General features: G+C 46.2%; 1 protein-coding gene across 3 annotated transcripts in view; it reads left to right on the top strand.

Moving 5' to 3' along the window:
- The window catches only part of TET3 (tet methylcytosine dioxygenase 3), a 97922-nt gene that overhangs the window by 20399 nt on the left and 63991 nt on the right, over positions 1–13532 (top strand). Inside the window, exon 1 of one of the 3 annotated variants that reach the window (XM_035001282.1) lies at positions 7528–7561. The exons of the other annotated variants lie outside the window; for them this stretch is intronic. The gene's annotated coding sequence lies outside the window, so the exon portion shown is untranslated. Of the gene's footprint in view, positions 1–7527; positions 7562–13532 lie in introns of those variants that run through there. 3 annotated transcript variants of the gene reach the window in all.

Here is a 13532-nt window from a genome sequence, read left to right as displayed (position 1 = left end):
AAATCTTTAAAAAAAAAATCTATTGATTATCATGCTATCCAGGACTGTGATCCTACTTGTTTTATCTCCCCTTTTCCTCTCCCTTTGTCTTTCAACATTTATGAGCATTTACCATGTTCCAGGTACAGTACTAGATCCTGAAAAATAAGTCTTTATTTGTTCTTCACAGTACCACAGAAAGCAAGAGACATTGACAAAATTAGCAAAAATCCTAACTCAGACTGGGAAAACCAGCACTGGCAAGTTTTGTTTTTTATGCAGCGAAGGCTTTTGATCTTTGTGTTTGGGGCTGTGAACTTGCACGTGGCAGACCAAACCCTTTGCCCCCAGCTGTGCCTAGCTCCTAGCTCTTTATATTTGCTTTCATCACTGGCTCAGTGGACCTCAAGGGACTTCGCAGGAAGAATCCACATGCCAGCCTTGTTTTGAGTAAGTGTTTCTGGAATCTGGTGCTTGCAGATTAGGGTAGTAGGGTCAGGAATGAAATAGTTGGGAAGAAAGCTTAGTTTTGAAAGGAAAAATTGTTGGTTATAGATGTGGTGTGTCTGAGATTCAGGTAAAGCAGGACAGAAACACCATGCCCTGGCAGTCCACCTTGAATCCTGAATCACCTTCTACTCAGTTCGAGTGTGTGGATCCTGCAGCCCGGCCTGCCTCAGGGTTCCCATGGAGACCACCCGCTAAAAGGAGGAAGCTGGGAAGTGCAATTGTCTGGTTTCTTCTCCTCTCTGTTCCCCACTCTGCTCCTGTGCATTAGGTGTGGGGGCACTTAATGTTCCAGGACTTTAGTTTTCTTTGTGAAATGAAGGGGTTACCAAAGTTAGTTTTTCTCAACCGAAATGTGGCAAAGTGCCAGTTTTCTTTTTTTTTTTCCCTTCATTCCCAAAATGTTGCAGATGGAAACATAGCCTTACTTTGTTTGTACAAGGAGTTTGTGGCTTGTGCCAGGCATGGCTCACCTTGGGAGCGCAGCACCATCCAGACCGGTCTGGGAGCCACTGGATGAGGCGTGTCCGGCGAACACGCTCTTGCTTGTTGTGGCAGGTGCAAAGAGCTGGGATGGCTTTAGAAGTTGCGGTGGACTGGTGATCCACAGTTTACGGGCCATGTCTTCAACTGCATTATTTTTGAACTTTGCTTCTGGGAAAGCAGAGGGTCTCTGTTTTGACCCCCTCCCCCTGCCCCTTTCTGGATAGGACTTCCCCTCTCTTCTGTACCGTCCATCTGGAGGACGCGTGGAAGAGTAGAGATCTTACTATCCCAGAGATTCTTTCCAAGGACCTCGACAGACTTACCTGCCTCTCAGCTTCTGTAGATAAGGATGCCTGCAGTTTGCCCTTTCTTCTCTGTGAGTCTCAGATTCTGATGGAGAGGAGTCAGAGCCTGTGGAGCCCCCTGCAGGGGCAGGAGTGTGTGTGTGTGTGTGTGTGTACGCGTGTGCGCACGTGTGTACCGCGGGCCTTAGAGGAAGAGAACAGTTAGGGAGAGGCCAGGTCTCCTGTAGATGCCAGAGTGGACTTGGGCCCTACAAGATGCTAAAGCTCCATTGTCTCAGGCAGGGTACCTTGACTTTTGAGCTTTTTCCATGTGGCGGCTCTCAGTCTTCAGAGATACAGCTCTTCTCGTCTGGGGGCTGATCCCAGACTCTGCGCTAGTTTCTGTGAGGACAAACATCCCAGTATTTTTGATGGCTATAGTTTGGACATTTTCCTTCCTACTTTATCCCGCTTTCCCCCTACACACTCTGTAAAACTTGTTTTTTTCTGCTGAGGATCTTCGGTCTTTTCATGTAGGATGCTAAAGACTAGACAAAAAATAAAAATAAAAATACCAATTTCCGACTACCGCAGCTGCCTCATCCTTGAGGAGAGTAGGGCAGGGGCTAAGACATAGGTGACACTGTCCTGCTGTAGAAATATTCCTTAGGAGGCAAACATCCCAAGGACGGTAAGATTAGGGTCTGAGCAAATCCTGGTTACCTCTGTGGCCTAGAACTCTTGTGCCCTTGGTGCTTAAGTAATTGGATTTCTCAACCCCGCCTCCAAGCATTTTTCACATGTAATCCTAACCTCATGGGCTTTGCGAAGGAAACAAAGACATTGAAAGGGTTTGCAACTTGTCCCTGACAGTGAGCTCCTAAACTCCCTGCCCTATTGACTGAGTTTTCCTGCTTTGCCTCTTCCGCAGCAGGCACCCACGTCCCCTCCCCCTCAGTGTTCTCCTCCCCCAGAGTCTGCTCTTTTAGCCTGTGGGCCTTGGTTCCCAGCCCTGCTACACAGATGGAGTTTACTGAAGGAGCTATTTCTGCCCATCCACCGTCCTATATCTTAGGAAGTTTTCATCCCTGATTCCTGCTGGTTCCTCTGCATAAGGTGGAGGGTATAGGGAGACCAGTAACTAGAGCAGAGGCAGAGACCCTGGACGGGTTCTGGGCTGAGAGTCCTGTCTGCATCCCCAGACAGATTCTCTCTGCACCACCTTCTCCCTTGAGTGTGGGCCAAGGCCCAAGTCCCCTGGGCCAAATCATTTCTCTACTGGCTTGAACAAGTGCAAGCTGGGTACAGGGAGCACCCTCTGACCCCCAGGCTCTGCTGGACCCAGAGAGGGGAGGCTGCCTTTCCAAGTGGGATCGTTGTTACCCTACACCCTGAGCTGTGTGGGGGGCACACAGAGATGGATTTTCAGTGGAGTGGGGGAGGCTGTGCCCCAGAGATGTCCATTCTGTTTTTCCTGGTGCAACACATCCCTTTCTCTTCTCCTGCTGTGTTCTCCATCCTAGAACACTGTTCATGGCCTCAGCCTATGCCCACTCTCACCCCGTGTGCTTTGAGCTTAGCCCTAAGTTCTAGACTGAGCAGAGGGGGCCTTTGAGGGGACTGCTTTGTGGGGTATAGGCCAGGGACTCCTTATGTCAGTTATCTAGGAGCTTATAAGATGCTGTGGGGCTGGCTGCTGGGACACGATAGCCATCTGCTTTGGTCAGACCTGTGGGTTCCTCTCACACATTTAGGTAGAGTGGATGCAAGATGAGGGTGGTATGGGGTCCCAGAGATGAGTGTTGGAAACTCTGGGCAGGTGGTCCGTGTGGCATCCCTGCCTCACTGGCCCTGCCACTGCTCCCTGATGTGATGGTTGAGCTATACGCTGACCTCTGCCCTGTGGCCTTTCTTCTCACTGTTATTTTTCCTCGGTTTCCTGGTTTCCAGCTGTGGGTTCCCGGTGGTGTCATTCGGACCCTGAGTAGTAGTTAGGGCTTAGCTCTGGGGTTGTGTGGTTGGAGTGGTACATGTTTTGGGGCTGTACTGGCAAGTGGTCCAGAGCACTCTGAACACTTGGCTGGGAGCCAGCGCCCAGGGCTCTGTGTCCAGCCCTTGGGAAGCTCCTCTCCCACCCTTCCAGAGGCTGCCTCCTTCCTGTGGGGGCATGGGTCCCCCCTGGTCTCTGCCTGGGGTCTGGGGGTCATGGGACGTGGAGGAGGACCTGGGAGGGTGCCAGGGCACTTCGGCCCTAAACGCTTGCTGCCACCCCCACAGCCTCCACCGGGACAAGCATGCTGAAGCTTGCTTGAGAGAGTGCCTGGGGCCAGTCCCTCCGGTTCAGCTAGTTCAGTGGTGCTCCGTGCCGCTGCATACTAGAATCATCTGGGCAGTTTTTAAGAAAGAAAATATCCGTGCCGGGGCCCAGCCCCTGAGAGGCTGATGTAATTTGTCTGGAGTAGAGCCTGGGTGCTAGCATTTTTCAGGACTACTCAGGTGATGCAGGTGTGTGCTGCTTCATCCAGTTTGGCTTTCCTGTGTCTCCCTGGCTGCCCCAGAATTTTTTTCTTGTCCATTGATAATTTTAGTAGGAATCAGTAAAGAGTCGGGAAAAATGAAGACAGCAAGACATGTCAGGCAAAATACCGGATTGAATGTTCTGTTCCATGAAACTGGTCCACGAGTTCATATTTATCAAAACCAGAGTTTAAGAGGGAAGCCCTGTGGCAGAGGACAGAAACTGAGTGTTCTCCTCTGAGTTTTTAATTATTAAAAAAAATTTTTTTTATTGACACATAGCATACACACAAAAGGGCACATACTCTATGCAGCTGGGTGAGTTTTCACAGAGTAAACACATCTGCATAACGAGCCCCTGGCTCAAGAAATGAGGACTCTCACCCCGTTGCCATCATCCAGGATTTCTGTGTCATTTGCACAAAGTCAGGTCAGGATATGCAATAGTACAGTACTGTGTGCTGGCTTCGGCCCCAGAGGGCTTCAGCTTATCCTCCGCCAGGAGCTGGGCTACGCGCTGTGTGGGGGTGCCTGAAGCTGAGTGGGTTTCACTGCCGAGGGGACACAGGGCCCAGGAGGCCTGCAAGCCCCTCCCCTGGGCAACCAGCTCCCCCCTCACCTGTGAAGTTCCTCCGCCACCTTGGCCATGAGCCTTGCCCAGTCCTCGATCTTGGCTAAATCCAGAACTCTGTTACCATTTTTTGGCTTTTTAGTCTCTTTTTGTATTTTACAGATAATACATGTTCTTTGGAAAAATTAGAAAATAGAAATAGACAGAAGGGGAGGAATTTGCCCATAATTTCACAACCCAGTTAACCACTGTTCAGTAGTGTTCCTCCACACTTGACTCTGTGCACACAGTTGACCCTTGAACAACATGGGTTTGAACTGTGTGGGTCCACTTATATGTGGATTTTTTTTTTCAGTAAATACATTATGGTACTGTCCATGTGTTTTTCTTATGATTTTCTTAACATTTTCTCAGCTGTCTTGTAAGGATACAGTAGGTCATACATATAATGTATCAAATATGTGGTCATCAGCTGTTTCTGTTATCAGTAAGGCTTCCTGCCAATGGTAGGCTATTAGTAGTTCACTTTTGGGGGAGTCAGAAGCTCTGTGCAGATTTTCAACTGCATGGGGATCAGGGCCCCTAACCTCAGGTTGTTCCAGAGTGAACTACTAATTTTCTGTTGTTTATAAAAATGGAGTCCTGCTGTGGTATCGCCCGCTTTACCCTACATATTACTAGCTGTAGTATTGTTGCTTGAGCACTTAACATGTGTGTGGTGCATGGGGCCAAGTTTTCATAGTTCTTGTGACAACTTCGAGGCAGGTGGTAGTAGCCCCCACCTTTCAGATAAGAAAACTGAGATTCAGGCCAGTGGTGTGACTGATATTTCTCCAGGAGGTGGAGCTGACTTCAGAGCCGATCCCCTTGTCAGTTGACTACCGCCTCTCTCCTAGGACTGTCCTTCCATGTTAAATTCATTTGGCAAATATTTAGTGAGCAGAGGCCATTGTTCTCCTTAGTGATGCCCCCCCCCCTTTCACTCTAATATGAATGTCTCTAGTGCTATTGCTGATTGTTTGGGGTCTTTATGTCATGTTAGGGAATTCACCTCTTGCTTCATTTTATTAAGAAGTTTTTCCCTATTAGTAGTGGATGCTTCATTTTGTCACATCTATTTAACATGGTTTGAAGGTGAAATATTTCTCCTTTGCCTGTTAATAGGATGAATTGTGTTAATGCATTTCTTAATATTGCACTATCTTTACATTCCTTGAATATTCCATACTTGGTAATGGGGTATTTTTTTTTTTTTTTTTAGCATGCTGTTTGATTTGTCAGCGTGGGAGTTTTGCATTTATTTTTGTGAAGGAGATTGACCTATAATTTCTGTAGCTGTTGTTACAAAACATTTACTTTGTGTTTTCTATGAAAGTGATCTCTTTTCAAATTTAATAGCATCATGGGTATAGGGTTATTGCCCTTAAGTTCCCTCAGTAGCTGTGATTTCTTTTCACTTTCTTAATTTCTAACATCGTACATTAATTTCTTTTTTTATGTAACTTAAAAGCACATAGATTTGTCAGTTGTGCTTTCTGTTTTCTTTTCTTTTTTCTTTCCCCCATGCCCAACGTGGGGCTTGAACTCACGACCCTGAGATCAAGAGTCACATACTCAACCGACTGAGCCAGCCAGGAGCCCCAGCTTTCTGTTTTCTAAAGCATGAATTGCTGCTTTAGTCTTTATTGTCTTCTTTTCCTTAGGTTTATTTGGTATGTGCTTTTTCTAGATTCTCTGTTGGATCTGTAAGACACTCTATTTTTTCTTTTTCTACTTTTTTTTTTTTAATCATCACAGACACATTTAAAAATATGACTTTTTCTCTAAGTTCTCCTGTGGCCTCTTTTGCAGGTTTTGCTATTTCATGTCTGCTCGTGCTCTTGAGGAGATGCTGATGGCACACCCAATGTGAGAGTACCATGTCCTGGTGCAGCCCAGCTCCCTCTCCTCCCAACAAGGGGGAATCACTAGCTGTGAAAGAATGGCGGGCCAGAGAAGGCACTTGGTTACTTTTAGGGGCTTTGTCTCCAAACCACTGGGCAGGGACCTAGTACTAGCTTACCAGCTTAGCAGCCAGACCTGTGGGGGGAAAATTTTTTTTTTTAACCTAAACAAGATCAGTTTGAATTTACTGCCTAGGACCAGAGAATATCCTAGGCCCATATAGAAGTTTTAGTAGTATTGAGAAGAGCCTCATGCATTAGCAGCAGAGGAAATGAGAAGCTAAGAACAGTGAAGGGGAAGGGGCAGGGGGAGGGAGATAAAATTTTGACCCAGAGCTCATGGCCTAGCTGAGCTGGTCAAGGCTGCAGGTTCAAGTCTTGCTCTGTGCTTCTTTGATGCAGTTCTGGAAGATAAGGCCCAACTGCTGCCCTGAGGCTGTGAAGAGTGTGCTAGGATGGACAGGACAGTAGGGTAAGAGCGAGGGATTCATAGCACCAGGAAAAACAGCGTGGGCATCTCTGGGAGACAGTCTCCAGTGCTTCCCTGCAAATCCATTTCTTTATTCCCCCAGAGCTCAGGGTATAGGGCAACAATGATCCCAACGGGGAAGGCACAGTTTCCCCTCTGCAGGTTCAGCAGAGTCTGGTGTGGTGGGGAGCCCTCTGCACCCCAGCCTGAACTTGTTGAAGCCAGCAGAGAAATTATTTGGTCCAGGGGTCACACTGGAGGGAGAAGGTGCTGCACATTGGGGGATAGATTTTCTTACCCTTTACCTTGACTCCATGGAGAGCAGTAGTAAAGGCCAGGGACAGAGAGATGGTGGATTTTGAGTTCAACCTAGAAACCACTAGCAATATTATTATTCTTTCTTTTCCCCAAATGGGCAATACATTTTTGGACTTTAAATAAAAATAATACATGCCCATTTCACGAACTCAAAAAATATAAAAGTATATAAATTAGAAAAATTAGAAACTGAAAATTGCTATTTCTTCTCCATCCTGGTGTAATCTCTATTACCAATTTATACATATCTTTGCAGACTTTATTTTTTTTTAAATATTCACACATACACACACACGCATGCATTTACTTTTTTTTTAAGATTTTATTTATTTATTTGACAGAGAGACACAGCGAGAGAGGGAACACAAGCAGGGGGAGTGGGAGAGGGAGAAGCAGGCTTCCTGCTGAGCAGGGAGCCCGATGCGGGGCTCGATCCCAGGACCCCAGCGACTGTGCCACCCAGGCGCCCCTCTTTGCAGACTTTAAAGTGAGTATATGAACTTACTTTTCCTGCAGTAATGTGTTTGTACAATCCTTTATTTTGGGTATTCTTTGATTTGCTCATTAATGTGTTGAGGGCATCTTTCCATGTCAGCACATCTATTTTAGCCTTTTAAGGGCTATAGAGTCTTGCATTTTATAGGTTTATTGTAATTAAACTGATTCCCATTGATGGACATGTACAGTTCCAATTTTTGTGTAATTATAAATGATGTGGTAATTGACATATTTGTACATATATTTTTTGGCTATTTGTTCAAGATTTATATTTGTATATGATTTGATAGGGATTGAGTTTTTCCTGGATAGAAAGCCTATTATTTCCAGTCTGTTTATCAACTATTTATAGTTTCCCAAATGGTTTATAATTCTACCTTAAGCATTTTATATATACATATTCATGGGCATCCTAGAGCCTCTCTTCAGTTCCATTGAATTGTCTGATTCTGTGTCAGTATTTTATTGTTTTCTTTTTAAGATTTTATTTATTTGAGAGAGAGAGAATGTGCACGGAGCATGGTGGGGGGAGGGGCTGAGGGAGAAGCAGACTCCCCACTGAGCAGGGAGCCTTACATGGGGCTCAATCCCAGGACCCTGGGATCATTACCTGAGCTGAAGGCAGAAGCTTAACCAGCTGAGCCACCCAGGCGCCCCAGTACTTTATTGTTTTAATTACAGCAGTTTTTATATAACAGTTGGGTTAAAAAAACCCAAAACTCATTTTTTCCACTTTTTTTTTTTTTTGGCTTTTCTTTTATATTTCCTTTTCCAAATAAGCTTATAAACAACTTGTCAAATTCTGTGAAAAATATTGTGATTTTTCAATTGGAATCACATGCAATTTATAGATTATTGGGGGGAGAATGAGAGCTTTACAGGGAGTCTTCCTATCCAGGAAATGGGAAGTATATCTTTCCATCTCTTCTAGTCTTCTTTGTGTGTCCACCAGAGTTTTAAAGTTTTGGCTCTTACACATTTCTCATTAGGTTCATTTCTAAGATGTTGTAGGTCTTGTTATTACTGCGGTGAATGGGATCTTTTTCTGTTACACTTTTTTTAAGTTTTATTTACTTAAGTAATCTCGACACCCCGCTTGGGGCTCGAACTCACAACCCCCAAGACCAAGAGTCATGCGCTCCCCTGACTGAGCCAGCCAGGTGCCCCTGTGTTACACTCTTTAACCTGTTCCTGCAGGTGTATTGGAAATGCTCTGGGTTTTGTCCCTGGCACTGGGCCCCAGCAGCCCCTCCTTCCCTCATCCCTGTGCATGAAGTCTGCACTTCCGCAGCAGTACTTTAGGGCCTGGTATGAGTTCCTATGGGGAGGTGCTTGCTCCTCGTACTCCATTTCGTTTCCCAGTAGCTGGCACAAGGCCTGGCATGCAGTAAATCCTTTTAATAAATGCTGTAGAATCCACCTGATGAGAGAGACAATGAGCTTCACCTCCTCAAAGTGTGACAGCCTAGGCCAGTCTGAGGAGCAGAATCTAAAGCAGGCCTGGCTGCGAGCCTGGAGGCTGTGAGCCGGATAACAGACATGGGGCACCGGCCTGATCCCCACCGTAGAAAGAAGGTCCTGGGCTGTTTTCCCATAGGCAGACATCCGGGAGGAGCCCTGTGAACCCACACCCTGTCATTACCTGGGGACTAACAGCCCACTTGTCATTAACTCTCATTAGTACTAACTAGTAGGGAGCGTTGCCTTCTCAGTTCCCAGACACCTGAAGGTGGCCTAAAACACAAACTTACCTGCGGCTGCTCTTTGGGAATGAGGATTCATGGAGGCTGGAAGTAGAGCTTACAAAGGCCACTGGTGAAATTGGTTCCACTTCTGTGTGCCCAGTTTCCTTTCTTAGGCAGCATCTTTGTTCGTTGCCTGGCTATTCTCCGGAGTCTAAGACTCCCACAAGCGTCTTCTTAGGTAGAGCCTATCAACGCGCCAATCCTCCCTGTTGTGTCTGTATTTTATTTTTATTTATTTATTTTCTAAGTAGGCTCCATGCCCAGCGTGGAGCCCAGCTCGGGGCTTGAACTCACAACCCTGAGATCAAGACCTGAGCTGAGATCGAGAGTTGGGCGCTTAACCAACTGAGCCACCCAGGTGCCCCTGCATTTTAAACTTGTAATTGGGGATCGGGAGGCACTAGGTCTCGAAGGAGCTGTCCAGTGCAAGCCCCTCTGTCCTGCCCCCCTGCCCCTCGCCCCATAACTGCAGGTTCCCGGTCTCTGCTGCCCCAGGAGCTGGGATGAAGTTGGAGCTGCCTGCCTGCCTGCCTAGGAAGGCTGTGTCGGCTGGGACCCATGAACAAGACCCCCCACCGACGCTTCCCCGGGAGACGTGGGAACCCCTGCTGCTGTTAAGCAGGGGCCAGATGCCTGCCTTTTGCCCTCCCTGAAAAGAAGGTGGGGAGAGGGGTCAACTTGGCTTGGGTTAGAGGTGGGCTGGGATCCGCTTCCCAGTCACCGTGCGGTCGTCCCGCATCTGTTTCAGCGTGTCACCGGGTTGGGTTTGCAGCAGCAGTGAACAGCTCTCATTGAGCTGGCGGTCTGTGCTCCTTCTCCGCTTTCACGTTCAGGTGGCATAGCAGACGCGACGGCTTCCTCCCGCTCCTCTGCTAGTGTATCCAAGTCCCCTGGGAACCAAGAGGTCGAGGAGGGAGGGGAAGTTCTGCTCTGGATCCCCACCCCACCCACACCGTACTCCCTCTGCCCCTGCCCACCTGGGGGAGGGGAACAGCCCCAGGGCCGAAGGACATCCCCGTGGGCCCCGCCAGTACCAGGCCAAGTCCTTGGGCCCCTGGTGGCAGCCGCGCTGCATCTCTGCCCGCTCTGGAGGAGCTACCCTCTCAAGGTGCCGAGCAGAAACTCTGACAGATGGACCTCCATGAACCTGCGGAGCGCTTCCAAATGCCTTCTCCGGGAGCAGAGTGCATTCTGGCAGGGAGGCTAGGACACAGGGCTGCTCGGGACTTCAGCTCCCCTGTTGGAGAAAGCCTTTTCCTACCCCTGCCTCCCCTGCCCACCTGTTGCCCTCTTTAAAGAGCAGAAGCACTGACCACTGACTGGTCGAGCCTGCACGTGCACATAGTGGGGGGTGGGTAGAAACAGACGGCTGTCCCCCTGCCAACCTGTAAGACCCCCCAGTTCACCCAGTTTCTAAACCAGTCAAGACTTCCCTTTTTCTGCACTGACTCTCACTCCCATAGGGTTATCGGCGGGGTGGAGGCTTCTCAAAAGGTAGTTTGGGGACCACCTGGTTCCAGATCCCCTCTGTAGCCACACAGGGTTGATCTCTGAGGGTAGGACCTGGGGGTCTACATCTGCAGCCAGCTTCCTCCAGGTGATTCCTGTGCCAACTGGAGTTTGAGAACTGCCAGGCTGCAGAGTAAGGTAAAGGGGCTCTATTTATTTGGGGCTCCAATACTTTTGACGAGGATTGAAAGGACATGCCTTTAAGACTGTGATTTGTGGAAAGGCCAAATATTATGCGAGGGCTTTTGAAAATCCAGGAGAGACTAAGCATCAAAGCTGTTAAATTTCAGATAAGGTCAAACCTGGAGATAGTTAAAAACTTTTTTGTTGTCTGTTACAAAGAATGCAAATTCATTGCTGAAAAACTAGGAAGTTCACATAAGCACATAGAATAAAACATCTAGAATTTCACCACCTTAGAACTCCTGTTAATATTTGGGTCTTTCTAGAACAATCATTCATATATATATATATGGGTTTTTTCCATGTTAAATGTCTTTATTGATTTTCCCCCTGATTATCAACAAAATAATATATATTTATTATAAAATCTTTATTTTTAACTGGTATAAAAATTGGCATAACATTTGATTTGCAAATCTCTTATTGCTATGTTTAGTTGGATCTGTACTTCTGTGTGAATATATTTTTATTTCCTTTGCCTATTTGTGTGTTTTTATGAATTTGTAAAAGGTTCATATATTAGGGGTATTCTTTATCAGATCTTGATAAATATTACAAATTTATTTTAATTTTTTAATGTTTTATTTTGCTACACTTTTTTTGTACATGGTTATGTGATCAAATCTCATTCCAGTTCATCAGTTCATTTGTTTTGGTTGTACTAGACAGAACAGGCACTGCTTTTGCACATTTTAAAAGGAATTGAAGGCGATGGGGCAGATAGGTACAGGACAGACCAGAACATTTTAATGTTCATCCACATCACCTGGGGATCTTTTTACGATGCATTTTCTGATTCAGCAGGTCTGGGGTGGGGCCTGAGATTCTGCATTTCTCACAAGCTCTCAGGTGATGCTGCTGCTGCTGGTTATGGGACCAGACTTTAAGTATCAAGGGCCCAGAAGTTTCTAACCCTGGCTGATGACAGAAGTACTTGAGCATTTTGGAATACAGAATTCTCTGGGCCTCACCCCAGAAATGTCAGGCTGTGGGACTGAGTCCCAGGTTGGCCACGTGTGGCTGGGTGACTTAGAGACACTGCTTGAGCCCCTCTGAGCCCTTGGATTCCTTGTCTGTGAAACAGAGAGATAGTGCTTACCTCATAGGGATCTGGGAGAATTAAATAAAAGAATAAAACCAATCATTTTTATGAGCTAGAAAAATAATAACTTTTGGGCCTGGTGCCCTTTTTGGGGGGAGGGTAGTTCTCTGATACATTTCTACTTGTCTAGTGATTGATATTTTTAATATTTCTACCCCTTCCTAGAAAATTGTCCTTTTGTTAATATTTTCAAAGTTTTAGTAATGCACTTCATGCCTTATTCACTGATAATAGTTATATTCCTTTTCACATTTCTAATATTGCTTATGTTTTTCTTTTTCAAATGATCAGCCTTGCCAGAAGTTTGTTTATTCTATTGGTCTTTTGGAGAGCCATCTCTTAGAATCCAATTATAAATACCACTACATTTTGTTTTCTAATCAACTATTTCTGTCTTTACTGATTCCTTTTTCCTACATTTTTATTTTATTTTTTTAAAGTTTTATTTAAGTCCATCTCTACACCCCACATGGGGCTTGAACTCACAACCCTGAGATCAAGAGTTGCATGTTCCTCCAACTGAGCCAGCCAGGCATCCCTTTCCTACATTTTTAAAGTATTTTATTTTCTAGCTTCTTGGATGGAGACTTAATTTATTTTCCTTCATATTTAGTTAAAAGTATTTACAGAAGCAGCTTTAGAAGAATATAAAAGAATTTTTCCTCTGTTAATAGCTATTATTTTCATATGGACATTACTCCACACTTCAGATCTGTTAAGTGTGACTTTTTTCCACAGAAACAACTCTATTTTTATACTCAAATCAGTTTACGTATTAATGATATTTCAAGTACATACTTACCCTGACACGGACAAGTAGCATACATAAATTGGAAATAAATGTAGTTGTGATTTTGATTTCTATTTTCCCCCTTGACCCTAGAGTTATTTGGGAGACTGACTTAGGATTTCCAGATGTCGTGTTCCTTTTGGTCAGAGACGGCTGAAGGCTGCCCTCCCAGGGCTGTACTGTGTGTCTAGGCTGTGTTCTTTGTTCCTTGTGGGGCTGCATGTTCTGGTGGAGTTCATGCACGCGTGTTGCTGAAGCTTCTGGTTAGCCTCTGGGGTGTGCAGGAGAGAAACCATCTGTGCCCTGTGCATGTGGAGGGAAGGGGACTTGGGAGGAGGAGAACAGGGTGGTCTGTTTTCTGAAGCTTTCCATTTCTCCTGACAACCTTCCGGACACTGTCCAGGTGGCCCCTTTCTTACTTGCCTTCTGCTCTGAGGTTCTTGTCCGGTATCTGGGGTGGTGTCTGGGGCTCACTGTCCCTTGATGTTTGGAAGATCTGGGGTCTGGGTGGAGGGAGGACTTAAGTCAGAGACCCTGAGTTCCAGAGCCCTCCTGCTGCTGCCGAGGAGCTGTCCTCTTCCTGTTTCCTGTTCCTTTTCTGTAAAATGTGGAGAATGTTACCTTCTTACAG

The sequence above is a fragment of the Mirounga leonina genome, unplaced genomic scaffold (genome assembly GCF_011800145.1).
Source record: "Mirounga leonina isolate KUSES-001 unplaced genomic scaffold, KU_Mleo_1.0 Mir_125, whole genome shotgun sequence".
In the NCBI taxonomy this organism is placed as follows: Eukaryota; Metazoa; Chordata; class Mammalia; order Carnivora; family Phocidae; genus Mirounga; species Mirounga leonina.
Note: the sequence above shows the minus strand (reverse complement) of the source record. Positions and strands in the feature narration are given on the sequence as shown.